The sequence below is a fragment of the Erythrolamprus reginae genome, chromosome 5, assembly GCF_031021105.1.
Source record: "Erythrolamprus reginae isolate rEryReg1 chromosome 5, rEryReg1.hap1, whole genome shotgun sequence".
Taxonomy (NCBI): Eukaryota; Metazoa; Chordata; class Lepidosauria; order Squamata; family Dipsadidae; genus Erythrolamprus; species Erythrolamprus reginae.
In genome coordinates, this window is record NC_091954.1 from 78,871,377 (window position 1) to 78,892,282 (window position 20,906).

Consider the following 20,906-nt stretch of genomic DNA (forward strand, 5'->3'; position numbering starts at 1 on the left):
TTGTGATTTTTTTCCTGCTGGCATTTCTGTTGTGTATCATGGGTCAAACAATTAGCAACCATAAAATGTTCATTGTAGAATGCTGCTCTTGTTATATCTATGTAGCAAGAACAGGTTAATATTTTTTTGTACTAAAACAAATACCCCAAGATTAGGTTATTGTTATGGCTTTGTAACATTTGCTACTATTTGCATCATTTCTAATCCACATGGAAATAAATTATTCTTTATTTCAACTATTGCCGATTGTTTAGTTTAACAACAACAGAAGCTATGTGGTTTGTAATTGTCAGAAGAGGCAGAGGGTTGGACATTCAGGTGTAGCAGAAATCATTTTAAAAAAGAAAGCCATAGATTTTAAAAGTACTGATTTGATTTAATTTGTACAAAATCCATATTGTTTTTCAGAAAATGGACTTTTCATTACCTTATTTTTTATTCAGTTTGGGATTTTTCAAATAAGAAAAAAATTCTTGTATTTGTTTAATTCAAATAATATCTTTTAAAATATCCAATTTATTTTGTACTTTTGTATCTGGACCTAAAACTATGTTTTTTGGCACTAGGTGGCATCTGAACTCTGTCCATTGTTTTAAAATGATTGCTGCAGGAGGAAGAATAAAATAGTTTGCTAGTTGTTTGTTTTTATTTGGATTTACTGAAAAGTCATTTTGACAATAGCCTGATATATTTTATGAGCCTGATATATTTTATTTATTATTACTATTGTTTATTTATTGTTCATTTCCTGTGGCTATTCTTTCTACAACTTTTTTTCTTTGGGGGACAAGACACTTAGTTTGATCAGAGTTTTGTTTCTTGCCTCCTCCTTCCCGTAACTGTTGATTAAACTGCAGATTGTTTGAAATTGCAAAACTTCAAAGTACTCTTTGAAAATTTCTTTCAAGCAGTTTCTGATTATTGGTTAACTGCTGGTCAGGTATCAAGAAAATGTTAGTGTGACTTTAGATAGACACTTTGATGCTAGATAGACAGTGCTCCAATTTTTTTTTTTAAGTATAAAAATAAAAAGGAAGCTAATAACGACAATCTCAGGCCTACGTATGATTCAAGATACCAGCTATCTTTTATAAAGCTTTACACAGCACAGAGCAGGATATTTGCCGGAGTACCTTTCTCCTATTCTTTATGCTTGTCCTACCAGACTTAGCAGTGGCAGAATGTTCTAGTTTTTTTCTTTGAACCAGATAGTACAAATCTGCTGAATGGAATGGAGTGGAGTGGAACAGAACAGAATGGAACGGAACAGAACAGAACAGAACAGAATAGAATAACAGAGTTGGAAGACATCTTGGAGATCTTCTAGTCCAACCCCCCTGATCAGGCAGGAAACCCTATAGCATTGGTTGTCCAATCTCATCTTTAAAACTTCTGGTGTTGAAGCATTCACAACCTCTGGAGGCAAGTTGTTCCATTGATTAATTGTTCTAATTGTCAGGAAATTTTTCACTTTGTTCTAGGCTGCTTCTCCCATTGATTGGTTTCCACCCATTGCTTCTTGTCTTGCTCTCAGGTGCTTTGGAGAATAGCTTGACTCCTTCTTCTTTGTGGCAGTCCCTGATATATTGGAACACTGTTATCATGTTACCCCTAGTCCTTCTTTTCATCAGACTAGACGTACTCAATTCTAGCAACCGTTCTTTATATGTTTTAGCGTCCGGTCCCAGATAGGTTAATTAAAACAAAGTGCAAGATTTTGATCCTAGTTCCTGATCTTGTTTCTGTTTCTATTTAATTGTTTCTAAATGGTTTTAATTGTTAATTTTGTTGTGTTCTGCAAAAAGTCACACTTGTGAAATGAATGGCTATAAAATTTTTATAAAATGAAATAAATAAATGCTGTTGGACTGAGGACTTGTGCCTTCTGGATGACAGTGTTTGCCCTCTAGAATAGCATATCTCTGGAAATTAGCCTTTTGAATAGTCAGGCTTTGTTTTCTCAGATATTTGGACCAAAAGGTGAATAAACTGTGCTGCTAATGCATTTTTTGTGATTTGGACTTTATTACTTTAATCATGGGTAAGTGGTTTATGTAGTTTAGTTCTTGTTTTAATTTATTTATTATTTATTTATTATTTGGATTTGTATGCCGCCCCTCTCCGAAGACTTAATCCTTGGACTATCCACAATCATGGTCATGAGATTGCCAACCATATAAATAATTTAAATTAAAATAAGTAATTTTTCTTTCCAAAAAAGTTATAGCACCTACTTATTATTTATTTGTTTAGAATAAGATAGTGAAGGGTGACAATAGGCTGAATCAATTTAAAAAAATTGGAAAGAAAGTTTAAAATGATGAGTAATGCTCTCTGTGTAGAATACGGGTGTCAAACTCAAGGCCCAGAGGAAGGATCTAGATTGTGGGGTGCTTAGATTCGGCCCGTGAGGCCACCCCTGAAACAGTGAAGGATTCCCAAGCTCTGTTTTTGCTGGCAGAAAGTTGCAGGAAGACATCACATAGAAACATAGAAGACTGACGGCAGAAAAAGACCTCATGATCCATCTAGTCTGCCCTTATACTATTTCCTGTATTTTATCTTAGGATGGATATATGTTTATCCCAGGCATGTTTAAATTCAGTTACTCTGGATTTATCAACCACGTTTGCTGGAAGTTTGTTCCAAGGATCTACTACTCTTTCAGTAAAATCATATTTTCTCAAGCTGCTTTTGATCTTTCCCCCAACTAACTTCAGATTGTGTCCTCTTGTTTTTGTGTTCACTTTCCTATTAAAAACACTTCCCTCCTGAACCTTATGTAACCCTTTAACATATTTAAAAGTTTCGATCATGTCCCCCCTTTTCCTTCTGTCCTCCAGACTATACAGATTGAGTTCATGAAGTCTTTCCTGATACGTTTTATGCTTAAGACCTTCCACCATTCTTGTAGCCCGTCTTTGGACCCGTTCAATTTTGTCAATATCTTTTTGTAGGTGAGGTCTCCAGAACTGAGTAGAGAACTAATATTAGCTGTTCTGGGAATGCTGCGTAGATCTCAAAGGACTACTTGAATCTTCAAACTAGTAGATTTTTTTGAGATCGTGAAACTTTTAAATAGTTTCCTTAAGTAAACCACTAAGCCTCAACTTCAAGATCTCAGGATTTTGAGATTTAAGCATTTAACTGCAACATACTATAAATAGATGATGAACAATAATTAATAAAAATATTGTTAGTGCTACAAATAAAACATCAGAGATATTTCATTTATACCTCTTCTAAAGGAACATGTTTCACCCAACCGCTGACAACAGTTCTCAGATTTGCTTCTCCAACATCAATTTCCTGAAAACAGAGTTTGCAAGGGCTGTGTGCAGCCACCCCAAGCTCTGCTTTTGCTGGTACAAATTGTAGGAGGCCATCCTAGCTAAAAATGGAGCTTGGGAGCCCTGAAAATGGTGACGTTCAGCTGGCAACGCCTACCCTGGCAAAGCCCATTCCAGCTCCCAAGGTCAAACACAACCCTGATGCAGCCCTCAATGAAATTGAGTTTGATACCCCTGGTGCAGAAATACAAAACAATCCTTATATTACAGATAGAAGGCAACTGTTGACAGAAGGATGCTCCTATAGTTATCAGTTAAACTTAGCTTGAAAAAAGAAAAGGCAAAATTGTTTGGCAGCCGTTTTATGAAAGTTTCCCTAATGTATGAAAATCCCACTCATCCAAATAGGTCAAAGGCTCCTGGTTTTAACATTTTGTAATAAGGAATCACTCTAGTTAATAATGGAAATTCATGTCCTCAATCCCCTTCAGGCAATGTCAAAGGAAATGGAATCTGTAGGCTTGTGGCTTGTTTTCATAATGGTAAATTATAGCTGTTCATGGTAGATGAACATAACCATTAAAATCCAAAGTTCAAAATTATGACAAAAATTGGTGAAAGTTCAATACCTTTGTCTTTAAGCCATAGAAGAGGCAGATAATCAATCTTAAAATAGAGATTCTTACTTGGTTTTTTAAAATGGAACTATATGTCACTGTTAATGTAGTCTGGAAAGAAAAGGTTTTTTTAACCTTGATACCATGTATTTAGTTTAACAATTCTGAAAACCTTGTAGAATCATCATAGCTTTTGATTTCGCTGAACTTTGCATTAACTAGTGAATGACAATCTGTAGAACGATATCAGCAAGATTCTTTTTTAATACTGGTGAATAACACATCTTTAGAGCTTAACAATGTATAATAAAAGTTCAGCTCTCTTGTTAATTTTCTGTTAGATTGCTTGTCCTGATTTCTGAGCAGTGTAGGTGTATGCTAAATTATCTTGTCTCCAATTGTTCTAAATAGAACATGATTAAAATGGGACTGAATTTCAAATAATTAAAGGAAAAAAAGTCCTGAGTATAAAATGTACCTGCAATCAGTACCCAGAGATTAACTATAGTTTATACAGTAATCAGAAATGGATGAGAACAAGAGTTCATTAAACTATCTTTCCTACATTCTGAAAGACCATAATTTACAATTGTCTATAATTCACATTCGCTAGTTAAGATAATAGAATAGCATAAATCTTTTTTGTGTGGGTTGGGGGGGTGCTGCTGAATTCTTTAAAAGGCAATGGATATTGGCAACCAGATGGGAAACAATAGGTATGAGAAAGAGATTTGTGAAAAGACAAGACACACATCTGTGAGCAGGGATAGGTTGTAATATTTTTTACTACCTGTTCTGTGGGCATGGCTTATTTTGTGGGTGTGGTTTGGTGGTCAAGTGACTGAGTAGGCATGGACAATTTGACATCACTCATGCCCATGCCCTTGGTCACATGCCCCCCAACTAGCCATGCCCACAGAACTGGCTAAAATGGTTTTCAAGCAGGGAGACTGGCAAAGAAGCCTTGTTTTTTCTGCCACCATGGCTGCTGCTATCTCAGTGCTGAATGGTCTATGTTCCCCCCCCCTACATTCCCCCAACACACACCACTTATCCTGGTCCACAGCGAGGGGTGATGTGGTCATGTCAGCAGCTCGGTTTCCTGCTGAATTCAGGCAGAGCTCTGGCACCTCCTGGAAGGTTCTCCAAAGCACGGAGAGGCTTTGCTTTTTCTTCTCCCAGTGAGCAAACAGCTGACATGCCAGCAGGGTCAGTGGGCTGCAGGCCTGGGATTTGTGGGGTGTTTTTGTGTGTGTGTAAGTTTTGCTCCTCAGAGGCTCAGAGCTTTAGAGCAACTCCTGGCCCTTGCACAGTAAAGAAATACTTCTCGTGGGTGCTAGAAGTTGTTAATTATCTCACACTCTCGAGAACTTTTTCTTTACTGTTTAAGCTTTTCCCCTGCACACAACAGCTGAGGGACCTTGCAGTAGGGTGCAATATGGGGTGGCAGGTGGGGCAGGGGATGGGGCAGGGTGGGCCACAAGATGCACATCACCTCGAGGCTCGACTACTGTAACGCTCTCTACATGGGGCTACCTTTGAAAAGTGTTCGGAAATTTCAGATCGTGCAGAATGCAGCTGCGAGAGTAGTCATGGGCTTTCCCAAAAATGCCGATGTTACACCAACACTCCGCAGTCTGCATTGGTTGCCGATCAATTTCCGGTCACAATTCAAAGTATTGGTTATGACCTATAAAGCCCTTCATGGCATCGGACCAGAATATCTCCGAGACCGCCTTCTGCTGCACGAATCCCAGCAACCAATTAGATCCCACAGAGTCGGCCTTCTCTGGGTCCCGTCAACTAAACAATGTCGGTTGGCGGGCCCCAGGGGAAGAGCCTTCTCTGTGGCGGCCCCGACTCTCTGGAACCAGCTGCCCCCAGAGATTAGAACTTCCCCTACCCTCCTTGCCTTTCGTAAACTCCTCAAAACCCACCTTTGTTGTCAGGCATGGGGGAATTGAGATATCTCCCCCGGGCCTATATAATTTATGTATGGTATGTTTGTAGGTATATCTGCTTAAAAATGAGGTTTTCTTAACTACTTTAAAATTTTAAATTGTAAATTATTAGATTTGTTATGAATTGTTTTATTATGTTGTGAGCCGCCCCGAGTCTACGAAAAGGGGCGGCATACAAATCTAATTAATAATAATAATAATAATAATAATAATAATAATAATAATAATAATAATAATATTACCAGAGACTGTCGGATCCAGATCTTGCAGCTAAAAAAAAAACCTTTCAAGATGAGCTTGAAAACTTCCAAGATTGCTTAGGGAGAGAGCTGTTAGACAGTGCTTCTCTCCCTGCTGAAAACTTGGCTTCTGTACATGTGCAGAAGCAAAAACAGCAAAAAAAATATCCAAAAACAAGATAGTAGCACACGCACAGTGCTGAAAACTCGGCTTTTGTGCATGCGCAGAAGGGGGGGAAGTATTTTTTTTTTAAATTAATTTTTTTTTAATTTTTTTTTTCAATTTTTTTATTATTTTTCATAAAAACAAACAAATACATACAAACAATAAACATAAAGTGGGGGTGTATTTCCCCCGCTTCTTATGAAAGTATACATTCAAATATAGAAAAAGAATACATAATTAAATATATGTTAACTATTATAGTAAAAAAAAGTTAATAAATTTGAGTTAAAGTTTTACAAATCTTAATGTGAGTGTTAGGTAGGGTTAGTATAACATAATTGCCAAAAAATACCTTTAATATAATCCTAATTACTATAGTAAAATAGTGTCAAACCTTCAATCCAAACAGTAAAACTAAATTCAACTATTATACATCGAAGATCTTGCTTTGTTGCTTATACTTATACATACACTACTATATCGTAATCATCAAAAAGTCCTTTTAAACTAATATTAATATTATTATCACCTAGGTAAAAACTAATACAAAAAAAACAACTAAAGATATATCTTATTTTTTCTTATCTATCCATTTATAAACATTGTTCCATGTTTCATAAAATTTAGTATCCTCTTGATCGTTTAATCTTCTTGTCATCATATCCATTTCAGCGCAATCTAATATTTTAGCTATGACCTCTTCTTCCTTGGGGATTTCCTCCCCTTTCCAATTTTGCGCATATATTATTCTAGCCGCAGTTAATATGTGTATAATTAAATAAAAAATTTCTTTCTTGTAGGTCTGATTTGTGACACCTAGTAAGTAAAATTCCGGGGTATTATCTATATCTTGCTTTATTATTTCTTTTAATATTTTTTCAATCATCTTCCAATATATTTTTGCTTTACCACATGTCCACCATTGATGATAATAAGTTCCTATATCCTTCTTACATTTCAAGCATATTGGGGATGTTTTGGGAAACATTTTTGCTATCCTATTTGGTGGGAGATGCCATCTATAAAACATTTTGATTTGATTTTCTTTTAGGGAAACTGATTTAGTCATTTTCCAATTATTAATCCACACTTTCTCCCATGTGTCTATATCTATTTCCTTGCCAATATTTCTACACCATCTTATCATAGTATCTTTTAAAGTCAACTCTATATTTTTATGAGCGATAAGTAATTTATATATTTTCCCTATCATTTTTGTTGAATTAGTGGTAATTAAAGTAGTTAAAGGATTCTTACTTTTATTAAAAATGTAAAGAGTTTTATCCTTCTGATATCTAGATCGGATCTGGGCGTAGTGCCACCAATCTATTATTATCCCTTCTTCTTGTAGTTCGATTCTAGATTTAAGCTTCATCTGATCATTTAATAGTTCTTTATATCTATAAGTTATTTTCTTGTCCTTTATAGACTTTGGATGTGTTATTGCTTCTAAAGGAGCTAGCCAATCTGGGATACTTAAAAAATGATTTTTCTTTATGTCTTTCCATACTTCTAATAAGTATTTCCTTAATGTATGCCTTTTAAAATATGAATGGTTTTTGTCCTTATCATACCATAAAAATGCATGCCATCCAAGCATTAAATCATGTCCTTCTAGGTCAAGTGTTCTTTTATTATCTAAGATTATCCAATCTCTAAGCCATGTTAATGCAGCGGCCTGATAATATAGTTTCCAATTTGGAAGGCCAAATCCTCCTCTTTCTTTAATATCTTCTAAACAATTCATTTTTATCCTTGCTTTTTTGCCTTGCCATATAAATTTTTTAACTAAGTTTGTTAAAGTTTTTAAAAAGATTCCCCCTGGGTTTATTGGTATTACCTGAAAAAGAAATAAAACCTTGGGTAAAATGTTCATCTTAATTGTTGCAATTCTTCCTAAAAAAGATATTTTCAAATTCTTCCACATTGCTAAGTCTTTTTTAATTTCTGCTAGTAATTTCATATAATTATCGTTTTTTAATGTTATTGTTTTCGCTGTTAAATTTATTCCTAAATATTTTACCTTTTTTGCAGTCTTTATTCCAGAAATACTTTCTAATTTAGTTTCTAGTGTTTTATTCATATTTTTGGTCAAGTAATGTGTTTTGCTTTTATTTATCTTTAGACCTGCTACGTTTCCATATTGTTCAATGGTTTGTAGTAAAGTAGGAACTGTTGTAGTCGGTTCTTCAATTATAAACATTAAATCATCTGCAAAGGCCTGGAGTTTATAGGTTTCATCTCCTACGGTTAAACCTTTTATTTTAGGGTCCGCTCTTATTTTAATTAATAAAGTTTCAAGGGTCATAATAAATAACAATGGTGATATGGGACATCCTTGGCGAACTCCCTTGTTTATGTCAAGTGTTGGTAATTGACTATTATTCAGTATTATATTCGTTGTTTGTTTTGAATATATGGTATCTATTAGGTTAACAAATTTTGGACCAAATCTCATTTTATTTAATTGCATTTTTATAAATATCCAATTAACGTTGTCGAAGGCCTTTTGAGCATCTAGAAACATTAGAGATGCCGTCTTGTCTGGGTGTTGTTCATAGTACTCTAGTATATTTATTACAGTTCTAATATTATTTTTAATTTGTCTCCCTGGAAGAAACCCATTTTGGTCTTGGTGTATTATTCCATTTATAACTCTTTTGAGTCTCTCTGCATAAATGGCAATGAAAATCTTATAGTCTACATTTAATAATGATATAGGCCTATAGTTTTTAATTTTTTCTGGTTCTGTACCCTGTTTATGTATTAAGGTTGTCAGTGATTCTGACCAAGATTTAGGGATTTTTCCCTCAAGTCTACATAAATTAAAAGTTTCTAACATATGGTTTCTTATTATTTCATTGTCTATCTTGTACCATTCTGCAGGTATGGCATCTGGGCCTGTGGCCTTATTGCTTTTCTGTTTTTTAATTGTTGTTAGGAGTTCCTCCATTGTTATTGGTCCATCCATGGTGGCCTGTTGGTCTTCTGTTATTTGTGGTAAATTTGAAGCCTTTAGATAGTTAAAAACTTCATCTTCAGTAACATGAGATTTAGCATATAACTCTTTATAAAAATTATACACAATGTCTGCCTTACCTTCTGTATCATATTTTATTATACCGTCTTTATCTTCTAATTTTTGGATTAATTTTGATTGACTCTGTTTTCTAAGTTTATACGCTAGCCATCTGCCGGGTTTATTTGCGTGTTCAAAATATTGTTGCTTTGCTCTTTTGATCTTTTCAGTTAATTGGTTTTGTTCTATAACTCTAATTTTATGTTTAATTACATTTATTTCTGTCTTTAGATCTCTGTTCTTAATGTGTTGCTGCGATAAGAATTCTAATTGTTTTAATTCATTTGTTAATTGTAAGTACTCTAATTTCTTTTCCTTATTATGTTTTGCTGTATAGGATATGGTTAAACCTCTTATATACGCTTTAACTGTGTCCCATAAATTCTGTGGAGTAGTGTCTGATGTTTTATTAATTTCAAAAAATATTTTTAATTCCTTTTCAATCCAATCCTTGTATTTCTTATCATTTAATATATACCTATTCATCCGCCAGTTGTTCTGTTTATTGTTCATCGTCATATAGACCACTATTGGGTTGTGATCAGCCCATGTATTAACGTCTATCTCGACCTCTCTTATTTGTTCTGCCACCATTTTTGGTGCCCATAACATGTCAATTCTCGTCCAAATTTTGTGAGGGTTGGAGTAGAAGGTAAATTGCCTTTTGTGAGGGTGTCTTTCCCTCCAAATGTCGCTTAGTAATAATTCCGCTTTCATTTTTTGGAAAGTGCTAGGTAGCAAATTCCTTCTTGTTTTTTTACCTTTTCCCCTTTTTTTATTACCTCCCCCTCCTGAATGGTCTAATTGTCTATTCGCGATAGCATTGAAGTTACCTATTATCAATACATTGTCAATAGCTAAATCTATTATTATTTGGTGTAAATTTTTATAAAATGTCATTTGGTCTTCATTGGGAGCATAAATAGAAACAACCACTAGAGGTCTAGGTTCAATATCAACTTGTACAATCAGTATCCTACCCTCTTTATCCTTATATATTTGTTTGGAATTTATAGAATTCTTAACATACATCACTACACCTCTTTTTTTTTGGTCTGCTAATGCAGCGTACATTTTTCCAATTTTGGGATTCAACAGTAATTTTTGGTTATCTTTTTTAATATGAACTTCTTGTAGTATTGCAATCTGAACATTTTGATTTCTAATTTTAGAAAAAATTTGCTTCCTTTTTCTTGGTTCGTTAAGTCCATTGACATTTACGGAAAAGATTTTTAAGTCTTTATTTGTTGTCATTTAATGGGTTTTTTGGTTTCTCGCTGAGATTGAACTCTTCTAGGACCTTGGTCCTGCTCTATTACTTGAGCAGTAGCCCCCAGATCTTCTTCTTGCTGAGTTGGTAATTTTTCCCCTGGTTGCTGTTGAGCTGGTTGTAGTTGGACCACTTGTTGCTTACTTGCGTAATCGGAGTGGCCAATGCCACTCTTTTCGAGAAAGTACATGGCTTGTTCTACGTTTTCCAATTTGTACCTTGTAGAACGCCATGTCAGAGAAAGTCCTTGTGGAATAAGCCAACGGTAAGTGATATTTTCTTTGATCAAAATTTTAGTTAGAAAGTGATAATCTCTTCTGTTTTCTCTGACACTTCTTGGAACTTGTTTTAGTATCTTTATTTCTACTCCCTGTCGTTGGGGCGGGGAGTTTCTTGAATAATGAAGTATCTCATCTCGCAACGCCTTTCTTGTAAACTTAATATGTATCTCTCTTGGGAGATTGTGTCGACGGATATAGCTATTCGAGATTCTGTATACTTCATCGATTTCTTTCTGTAAGGCTATAGGGTCCTCTTGAAGTATAGCTCCAATAATTTCCGCCATAGTCATTTTTAAGTCTTCATCTTTTTCCTCTTTTATATTCTGAAATCGAAGTCCGTACGAAGCTCGTTGCATCTCCAGCTGGATGATAGATTCATCATATCTTCTGTATCTCTCATCAGCTCTCCCTTCAAGATAATCCATTCTTTTCTCATTTTTATCAGATTGCTCTTCAACTTTTTTAACTCGGTCATCACTTTCTTGGAGTGTTTGTTGGATCTGCTTTATCTGGTCTTTCATCTCGCCCATATCAGCTTTCATTTGGGCCATCTCCACTTTAAATTCTGCCAAGTCAGCTTTTATGGCTTCTCTTTGTTGTGTTGCCTCCTCCTTTATGGCTTCTCTTTGTTGTGTTGCCTCCTCCTTTATGGCCTCTCTTTGTTGAGTGGCGTCTTCTTGTGATTTAACCATGAAGTCCTTCAAAGTATTCAAAGTCTCGTGTATAGTTGCAAGGTTGGACTGCATTGTTTTGTCTTTGTCTTTATCTTTGGTAGACATGGTTAACACCTGATGCGAGGGAGAAGAATGCGGTGACACTTGTGGAGAGAGGGTAGTTGGTGTAGTTTGTTTTTTTGCTGTTTTAACAAGGGTTGAGGTATGGGACATTATCAAATTAGAATCCACTATTTCAAATTTTAAAAATTAGTTTCAATTTTATATATAGTGAAAAAGAAAAAAATTACTATAAATTCCAAATCTGTTCAGTGTATTTTGTTAAAAAGAGAAATTCCCTTATAATATAACTATACCAATTCAATAGCAATTCAATTAATAACAAAATTCAAAAAAGAAGAAGAAAAAAAAATATTATTATTTAATGCCACAGGAAAAAAGAACAGGTATTAACCTTTTCAAGTAAAAGAAAGGCAAGAGATAAAGGATGAGAAGGAATATCAACTATATGTAGAAAACAAAAGGAAAAGGATTGGAGGGGAAACTTTGGGAGGAGGGAAGGAAAAGGAGAAGGGGAAAAAAAATAAAGTGAAAAGAGTTATTCAAAAGGGAAAAGAAGGAGGGTAATATTTTAATTCAACTATTTAAAATAGAGCAGGAGCCCAAGGGTTATTAACAATGCATATAGTTCAAACTAAACTTCTTCTAATAATAAAAATACCCAAGAGTAGGAAAGAAAGTCAAAGGAAAATCAGAAAGAAAACAGATAATTATTCAAAGACACAATAACAGTATTATATACTTAAGTTCTTCTTATAAATCCTGTAATTTTACTAGAAAGTAGAGATGGAGATCCAAGTCTCAAAGGGTGAAGTTATATTTGATTTCAATTCAAGATTCAAAGAGTAAGACAAATCCAAGGCTTGCTTGTATTCAAAATGAAGTCAGTTTATTTTCCAAATTCAAGGCAGGAACAAAGAAACAGATCCCAAGATGGAGTCAAGTTAATTTCCGTGCAGCAGGCAGATGTTAAACAAAAGAATTCTCAGCAAATAATCCAAAGGGTGTCAGCAAATAATCCAAAAGGCTCAGCAAATAATCCAAATAGGTTAATCCAACAATAAGTAATCCAAAAAAGAAGTGATTTCAATCTCTTCTAGATTCCATTTAGTTCATAGTTATTAAGTTATTTCATGTTGTGAGAAAGAGCAATAGGAAAGAAAAAAAGGCAGCAAGACTGTGTTCCTCCGCTTCAAAAATTAAGCCCAGAACATTATGATTTTAAGAGTCCATCAACAACAAATTCTGATCATCACTAGAAATTTCCTTTAGCAGTTAAAATTTTCTAAATAGTCATGTCAAATTTAGGCTATTTTGTTAAACCATAAAGTCAGAAAATTATTTTATAGGTTCCAAAGTTCACGTTCAAGATGGAAAAGTAAAAGTAAAAAAAAAATTAGGTCCGGCTGTTATTTGCGGATGAGTTTAAACAGGGAAAAACTTTCACTTTCGCCCTGAAGAAAAAAAGACTTTTACTTAGAACTTTCACGATCTTCTGGTTTTAAACACGAAACACAATGGAAATTTTTACCTTAGGTCCTTTCTTTGCTATATTCTTTTTCAATGTAGATATTTGTACTTTCACTTCTTAGATTTTTGTTCTTCCCGCTGAGTGAGGGGAGAAAGCGCTGGCCGGTCCTCTTAGGCAAAGAGGAGCGGCTCTCCCGTCTCCGAAGCTGCGGGGCGAACCGCTGCCTCCGGAGTCCTGGCGATGGGTCCTCGGGCAGAGGAGAGCCCCCTGTTCATGGATCGGGCCATCCAGGCCCGATCCGATCGCAGATGCGACCTTCGGAGGGGGTAGAAGGGATCGCCTGGCAGAGCCCTGCCAAACACGTCCCGCCGCGATCTCCACCAAACCGGAAGTGACCAAAATTAATTTTTTTTTTAATGACCATGTCCACAGACCAACACCAACAGAACTGGTTCCATGACATCATCATGACATCACCAGTAGCCAGTCCAAACCCACCTCAGTTTGTGAGGTAAGACCGTAAGAAAGATGGGATAAAGAGATGAATTGGGACAGAATCAAGGCTGGATGATTTGATCACACTAAAGAAATGAATAACAAGTGAACCAAACAACTCTTAGATAATGTGTGTCTAAGTAATATTTCTTAGTGGCAGTGATTTGATTATGAAAAGCAATGAAAACCAGATGAGAAACCAAATGAAAAATCTAGTTAGCAGAAACAGCAGAAAAGCATGATAAAACAAAACAATTTTGTAAGTCTAATTAAAGCTACTTGAAAAAACCACTAAGTTCAACAGGAATTGTTGCAAGGCCAGTGGATATATCAGGAACACATTTTGACACCAAAGATTGCCCTTGTTTAATTACTGTTTTTTTAAAAAGTGTGAATAGCCAAGTGGGGTAGAACTTGCCACGGTGTTAAGATTAGAAACAACTGGAATCCTCAACCTGCTTCCTTCTTTTTACTATTGGGTACCTAACCAGTAATTTTGTTTCAAGGAAATCCTATGTGGCATAATGTTTGGGAGTTCTGGGCTTTGCGTAGAATGCATGATTCGATAGGGAATGAGAAACCTGGAACAACAGAGTTCAAGTGCTAAATTTAGAATAAAAATGGATGTCAAAGAAACTGGAGAATAAGATAAGGTTCAATTCTAAGTTTATTTATTTTATTTTATTTATTCATTCGATTTTTTATGCCACCCTTCTCCTTAGACTCAGGGCGGTTTACAACATGTTAGCAATAGCACTTTTTAACAGAGCCAGCAATCTGGGTCCTCATTTTACCCATCTCGGAAGGTTGGAAGGCTGAGTCAACCTTGAGCCAGTGATGAGATTTGAACTGCTGACCTGCAGAGCTACAGTCAACTTTAGCGGCCTGCAGTACTGCACTCTACCTGCTGCACCACCTCGGCTCTTAGTTTGCCGAAAAGGATGTTTCATATTAAGAATAGAAAGGAGAGTTGAATGAATTAAAGATGTATATTTTTTCCTACATCTAGGAGGACATTTGGTTATAGAAAAGCATACCAAGACATAGTCTCCAAAACGTATGTGCTCCAGGAGTGGTTCCACTTTCATTTGCCATTGGTTCACATCACAATTTTTAAAAATTCCTGATGACTTCCTTCAAAGATCAGTCATATAGTGAAAGACTGACAATTATTCTGCGAGAGTTTAGCTTCTAGTCTCTTATGGGCATGGGTGCAAGCTTTCTATGTGGCATAAGTCCCATGCTGTGCAAGGTTTTATTATGCCAGGAGAAGCATACTACTGATTTGGTATGCTGCTACACCCAATGCAGGTTCTCCAAAACAAACATAATGTTAGAAACATAGAAGACTGACGGCAGAAAAAGACCTCATGGTTGATCTACTCTGCCCTTATACTATTTTTTGTATTTTATCTTAGGATGAATCTATGTTTATCCCAGGCATGTTTAAATTCAGTTACTCTGGATTTACCAACCACGTCTGCTGGAAGTTTGTTCCAAGAATCTACTACTCTTTCAGTAAAATAATATTTTCTCATGTTGCTTTTGATCTTTCCCTCAACTAACTTCAGATTGTGTCCCCTTGTTCTTGTGTTCACTTTCCTATTAAAAACACTTCCCTCCTGAACCTTATTTAACCCTTTGACATATTTAAATGTTTCGATCATGTCCCCCCTTTTCCTTCTGTCCTCCAGACTATACAGATTGAATTCATTAAGTCTTTCCTGATACGTGTTATGCTTAAGACCTTCCACCATTCTTGTAGCCCGTCTTTGGACCCGTTCAATTTTGTCAATATCTTTTTGTAGGTGAGGTCTCCAGAACTGAACACAGTACAGTGGTACCTCAAGATACGAACCCCTCATCTTACGAACAACTCGTGATACGAACCCGGTGTTCAGAAAAATTTTGCCTCTTCTTACGAACTTTTTTCGAGTTACGAACCGGCGTTTGGAGACTGCTGGGAAGCCACACGGCTGTTTTAAAAGGTGACAGCCGGGCGGCGGGGCTTCCCAGAAGCCTCCCGAACGCCGGTTCGTAACTCGAACAAAGTTCGTAAGAAGAGGCAAAAGTTTTCTGAACCCCGGGTTCGGTTCGGGAGGTTGCTGGGAAGCCCCCCAGCCCAGCTGTCACCTTTTAAAACAGCCGCGCCGCTTCCCAGCTGTCTCCCGAAGCCGAACGCGGAAGTTCGGCTTTGTCGTTTGGCTTCAGGAGACAGCTGGGAAGTGGCGCGGCTGTTTTAAAAGGTCGCAGTCGGCCTGGGGGGCTTCCCAGCACCCCCCTGAACCCCGAACCCGGGTTCGGGGAGTGCTGGGAAGCCCCCCAGGCCGGCTGTCACCTTTTAAAACAGCCGCGCGGCTTCCCAGCAGTCGCCGAAAGCCGTTTTTTGCGGGGGGGGTTTGGTTGCACGGATTAATTGACTTTACATTGTTTCCTATGTGAAACAATGTTTCGTCTTACGAACCTTTCGTCATACGAACCTCCTCCTTGCACCAATTAAGTTCGTATCATGAGGTATTACTGTATTCCAAATGTGGTCTCACCAGCACTCTATATAGCAGGATCTCTTCCTGCTTGTTATACCTCTAGCTATGCAGCCAACCATCCTACTTGCTTTTCCTACCGCCTGACCACACTGTTTTGAGACTGTCAGAAATCACTACCCCTAAATCCTTCTCTTCTGAGGTTTTTGCTAACACAGAACTGCCAATAGAATACTCAGATTGAGGATTCCTTTTCCCCAAGTGCATTATTTTACATTTGGAAACATTAAACTGAAGTTTCCATTGATTTGACCATTTATCTAGTAAATCTAGATATTCATTGCAATTTGTCCCTTCAGCACCTTAGGATAGTTTTGTGTGCTAGCATAACCTCTGAACCAATTTCAAAAGGATCTCCCTGTAAAATAGATTGCTGTGATTCATTCTTGAAGTTACTAGTATCATGTCCAGGCTTATCCTGCACAGAAATGATTTGGCAGGTAAACCTGCAGAACTAAAAAAATATAAAAGATTTAAAACTGTGAATCTGAGATCTTCCCTAACTCTTTTCTAGGCAAATTAAATTTGAAGCCTTCTGTGTGCAATGTTCTTGTACATTGGGTACAATATTGCAGAACAATATTGCTATATTACTCTCTGCATTTTGCTGGCTATTAAGCCATTTTTACTTTCAAGTAATGATCTAGCCATGCAATCATTCATTGTGCAGCATAAGATCTAATTACAGCAAGTAGTAAGTTGGGAAAAATAATTGACAACATCTTTGCAGCTTTCAAAATGCCCGTCTATCTAATTTTCCTTTAATCACATTTTCAGAAAATGATTCCACCTCATCTTCTAATCTTCACATCTGCGTAACAAGTGTAATCAAGAAGACCAAAATTAAAACATCCCTACTGCTATCCCTTCAATCACTTACAAATTAAAATTGAAAAGAAGTTCATCTAAAAGAAATGGGTAGGGGTGGAGGAATCTGGAAATAGGAAGAAGAAACTACATTAAAAATTTAAGCATATCTGTCCCAATTATTAATCTATTAGTATTAAGCTAAATGAACCTGCCAATTAGAACAGAAGCACATGTAATTGAATGGATTCTGTAATTAAATGGATTCTAGTCTTCACGTTTATTAGAACAATCCCCAGTTGCTTACAGAGAACTTATGTTCAGGTTAAGAAATTTTGTCATGCAATTGTGTGAAAATGGTATTCCAAAAGTGGTACTTGAATCAATTGGTGTTGGTGTTGGACTTGCTGCACAAGCCAAGACTTGGATGAATGAATTTAGTATCTTGTAAGAAAGAATTTTCATTGACTCTTACCTATAAATTTTTATAAAAGCCTAGGAATAGTTGTATCCTTGCCGCAGGTTGGTGAGACACTACAACTTTTCTCTCCTAATGCTAGAATTAAGAATAACATGCAATTGCCACATATATGGAAATTTTCAATCATCCAGGTTATGATTGGCCCAACGGTAGTTTTTCCAAAAGGCAATTGAATTTTCTTTTCTTTTTCCTTTGGAAAGGGGTTGCTTCTCATTCAAGATGTGAAAAAAGAAATGAAGAAGTTTCTTGGACGAAAAACAAAATGTTTTCAAAGAAAAAAAGACAAGAGAATCCAATTGCGTTTTGGAAAAAGCACCTTTGGGGCAACCATGACCTGGATGATTGATAATCTCCACAGATGTGAGAATATCATGTTATTCTTAATTCTAGTATTAGGAGAGAAACGATTCCTAGACTCTTATGAATTTCATAGGTAAAAATCAATGAAAATTCTTTCCCACAAGAGATCAGATTCATCCAAGACTTGGCTTGTACAAGATGACAACACCAATTGATTCAAATACCACAAAGTTTACAAAACATATTCAAGCATATGGATTTCATAGTTCTTGTTCTAGAGCAGGGTTTTCAGACTTGCAACGCAGAGAGATAACAATGGTCAGGAGTATGTAAAGAGTTGTGCAGCTGACTTTTATAATATTATTTATCATTATGCTTCATCTTGTATTTTCAGTAACACCCATGCTTATCCAAGTATATTAATGTGATTCCCTACTGTATGTGAAATCATTTACCATAATGTAGTAAAAGACTAGAAGCAATAGATAGGTCTTCTCAGTTTAGTTTTCTCAGTTTAGTTTTCATTTTTTGTATAAAACATTCCCTTGACCATTAAATAATTTAATAATAATAATAATAATAATAATTTATTGGATTTGTATGCTGCCTCTCTCCGTAGACTCAGGGCGGCTAACAACAATAATAAACACAACATGTACAATCCAATAATAAAAAACAACTAAAAAACCCCTATTATAAAACCAAACATACACACAAACATATCATGCATAACTTGTAATGGCCTAGGGGGAAGAGCTATCTCACCTCCCCCATGCCTGGCGGTATAAATGAGTCTTCAGTAGTTTACGAAAGACAGGGAGGGTGGGGGCAGTTCTAATCTCTGGGGGGAGTTGGTTCCAGAGGGCCAGGGCCGCCACAGAGAAGGCTTTTCCCCTGGGGCCCGCCAAACGACATTGTTTAGTCGACGGGACCCGGAGAAGGCCAACTCTGTGGGACCTTATCAGTCGCTGGGATTCGTGCGGTAGCAGGCGGTTATGGAGGTCTTCCTGTACTGAATGAATAGTACTGGTGCAAATGGACATTTCAACTCACTATGGAGTTTCCAATTTACCCCTGGTAGCCCAAAGTAGTCAGAACTCATTAAAGTTGGTTCCAAGCAATATGAATATGTAACTAGCTAAACATGAATGCCTGCTTACCAGGACTAGGATAAGTAATGGGAAGCAATATAAGTGTTACTATTTGCTAATGGTTGGCTTTTTTTTAAACTTTCAGTACTCAGTAAGCAATTGATTAAGGTACTTGATCAAGTAAATTTGCATTTTCCCTCAGGTTGTGTTGTGGTTAGCTCTGGTCCAGCTCCTGCCCCAAGGATTGTGGATGTGGTGGAGACATCCACATGCTGCAGGCCTGGTTTGCCCCCGGTGGAATCTGAAGACGAAGGCTCCTCTGACCAAGAAGACATGAGTGACAGGGAGGAGGAGAGTGTGGCAGACAGCTCAGAAGGAGATCAATTATCTAGCTCCTCCTTGGATTCAGAACAAGAGTTAATGATACAGCCACACCTGCGGAGAGCGATGCATAGGCAACAACAACTGAGAGATTATTATCAAAGAAAATGAGGCCACTTGTGGTTGGGTGGGACTGTAGTAATTAGTGAGGCTGCTATAAATAGCAGCCTGTGGGTTTGGCCATGTGGAGGATTATCTGATCCTTGTGTTTCATGACTGTTTTACTGACTTTGACTTTTTGTGTGCTGATTTTTCTCCGCTTTGAAACTAAACCAGAGCAAAGTGTGTTTCACTTTGTGAAAGAAGGACTTTGAATTGCCTCACAGCTGCAAGATAAGTATCACAGGACTGAAAAGGGACTTGTATAAATTTCCAGTTTGTTTGGAGACGAGTGCTCTTTGCTATAACCAAAAGAGGGCTTAGTTTAAGTGAATTTTCATGATAAAGAACATTGTTTTGAATTTTCAAACGTGTGTGTGTCTGAAATTTGTACCTGTGAATTTTTGGGAGGATTCTACCAGAGAGCCCGACAGAACAGGTTGTCTAAGGAAAAGATCATTTCACAATATGCTGCTCAGAGCTGGCGGTTAACAGCAGCCAATAAGGCCTGTAACTGCTTCCAAGTCTTGTTACGCTGTCTCATAATGGAAATGGAAGCATTATTGGAAGGGGCCAGAAAAACATGAGTGTTGCCAAGAGAATATATTCCATCAGGGCCACTTAAGGTGTTAAGATCATTTGATCTGCCAGACTAAAATAAGCAAATGCCTACAAAATAAAGTCAAGCAGAGGAAGGATACAAAATGAAGTGATAATACAGTGCCAGGTGATGGGCCCCTCAGGTAAGAAGGTACTCAATATGCTACTGAGAGAGCTGAATATATTTCATAAAACTAAGGGTATTTTTGACGCAGATAAATTATGGGCTTCCAGACATCTTGTTGCTGGATTCATAAACGAAAAGAAAATCCAAAACTGAAAAAAATGGAATTGCAGTAGGAAGACAGAACGTGAGAAGACTGAATATGGGAAAGCTCAGAAAAAGATTAATTGTCTATATCTTTGTCTAATTGACTATATCTAATTTACTATGAATTAACATATTAGACATCAGCAAGTTGAAATGGCCTGGAATTGATACTTTCATTCAGAAGACCATACTATTTTTGCAGCTATTTTTATATGAAAAGCAGTGGTGATGCTTTCATAGTTAGAATTGTTAGATCGATACAGTAATGAGCCGGTGTGGCGCAGCAGGTAGAGTGCTGTACTGCAGGCCACTGAAGCTGACTGTAGATGTGAAGGTCAGCGGTTCAAATCTCATCACCGGCTCAAGGTTGACTCAACCTTCCATCCTTCTGAGGTGGGTAAAATGAGGACCCGGATTGTGGGACAATAGCCTAGCTCTGTTAAAAAGTGCTATTGCTAACATGTTGTAAACCGCCCTGAGTCTAAGGAGAAGGGCGGCATTAAAATCAATCAGTCAATCAATCAAATAAATAAATAAATACCACCAAATGCCAATTTTATCAGCTACAGATAAAATGGTGTTGCAAAGGTTAGAATCCAGTCTTGTAGGATAATTCTGCTGATTGTCACCAGTCCGAACCTGACTGGATCAAGGTTGACTTAGTCTTCCATCCTTCCATGGTTGATAAAATGAGGACCCAAATTGCTGAAGGCAATATGTTGACTCTATA

At 36.8% G+C, this 20,906-nt stretch overlaps 1 long non-coding RNA gene across 1 annotated transcript; it reads left to right on the plus strand.

Moving 5' to 3' along the window:
* Positions 1–128: 128 nt before the first annotated feature.
* LOC139168479 (uncharacterized) lies at positions 129–19,675 on the plus strand. The gene is made up of 3 exons (XR_011559298.1): positions 129–1,422; positions 13,541–13,619; positions 19,028–19,675. It is a non-coding gene; the product is annotated as an uncharacterized lncRNA (long non-coding RNA).
* Positions 19,676–20,906: the final 1,231 nt, after the last annotated feature.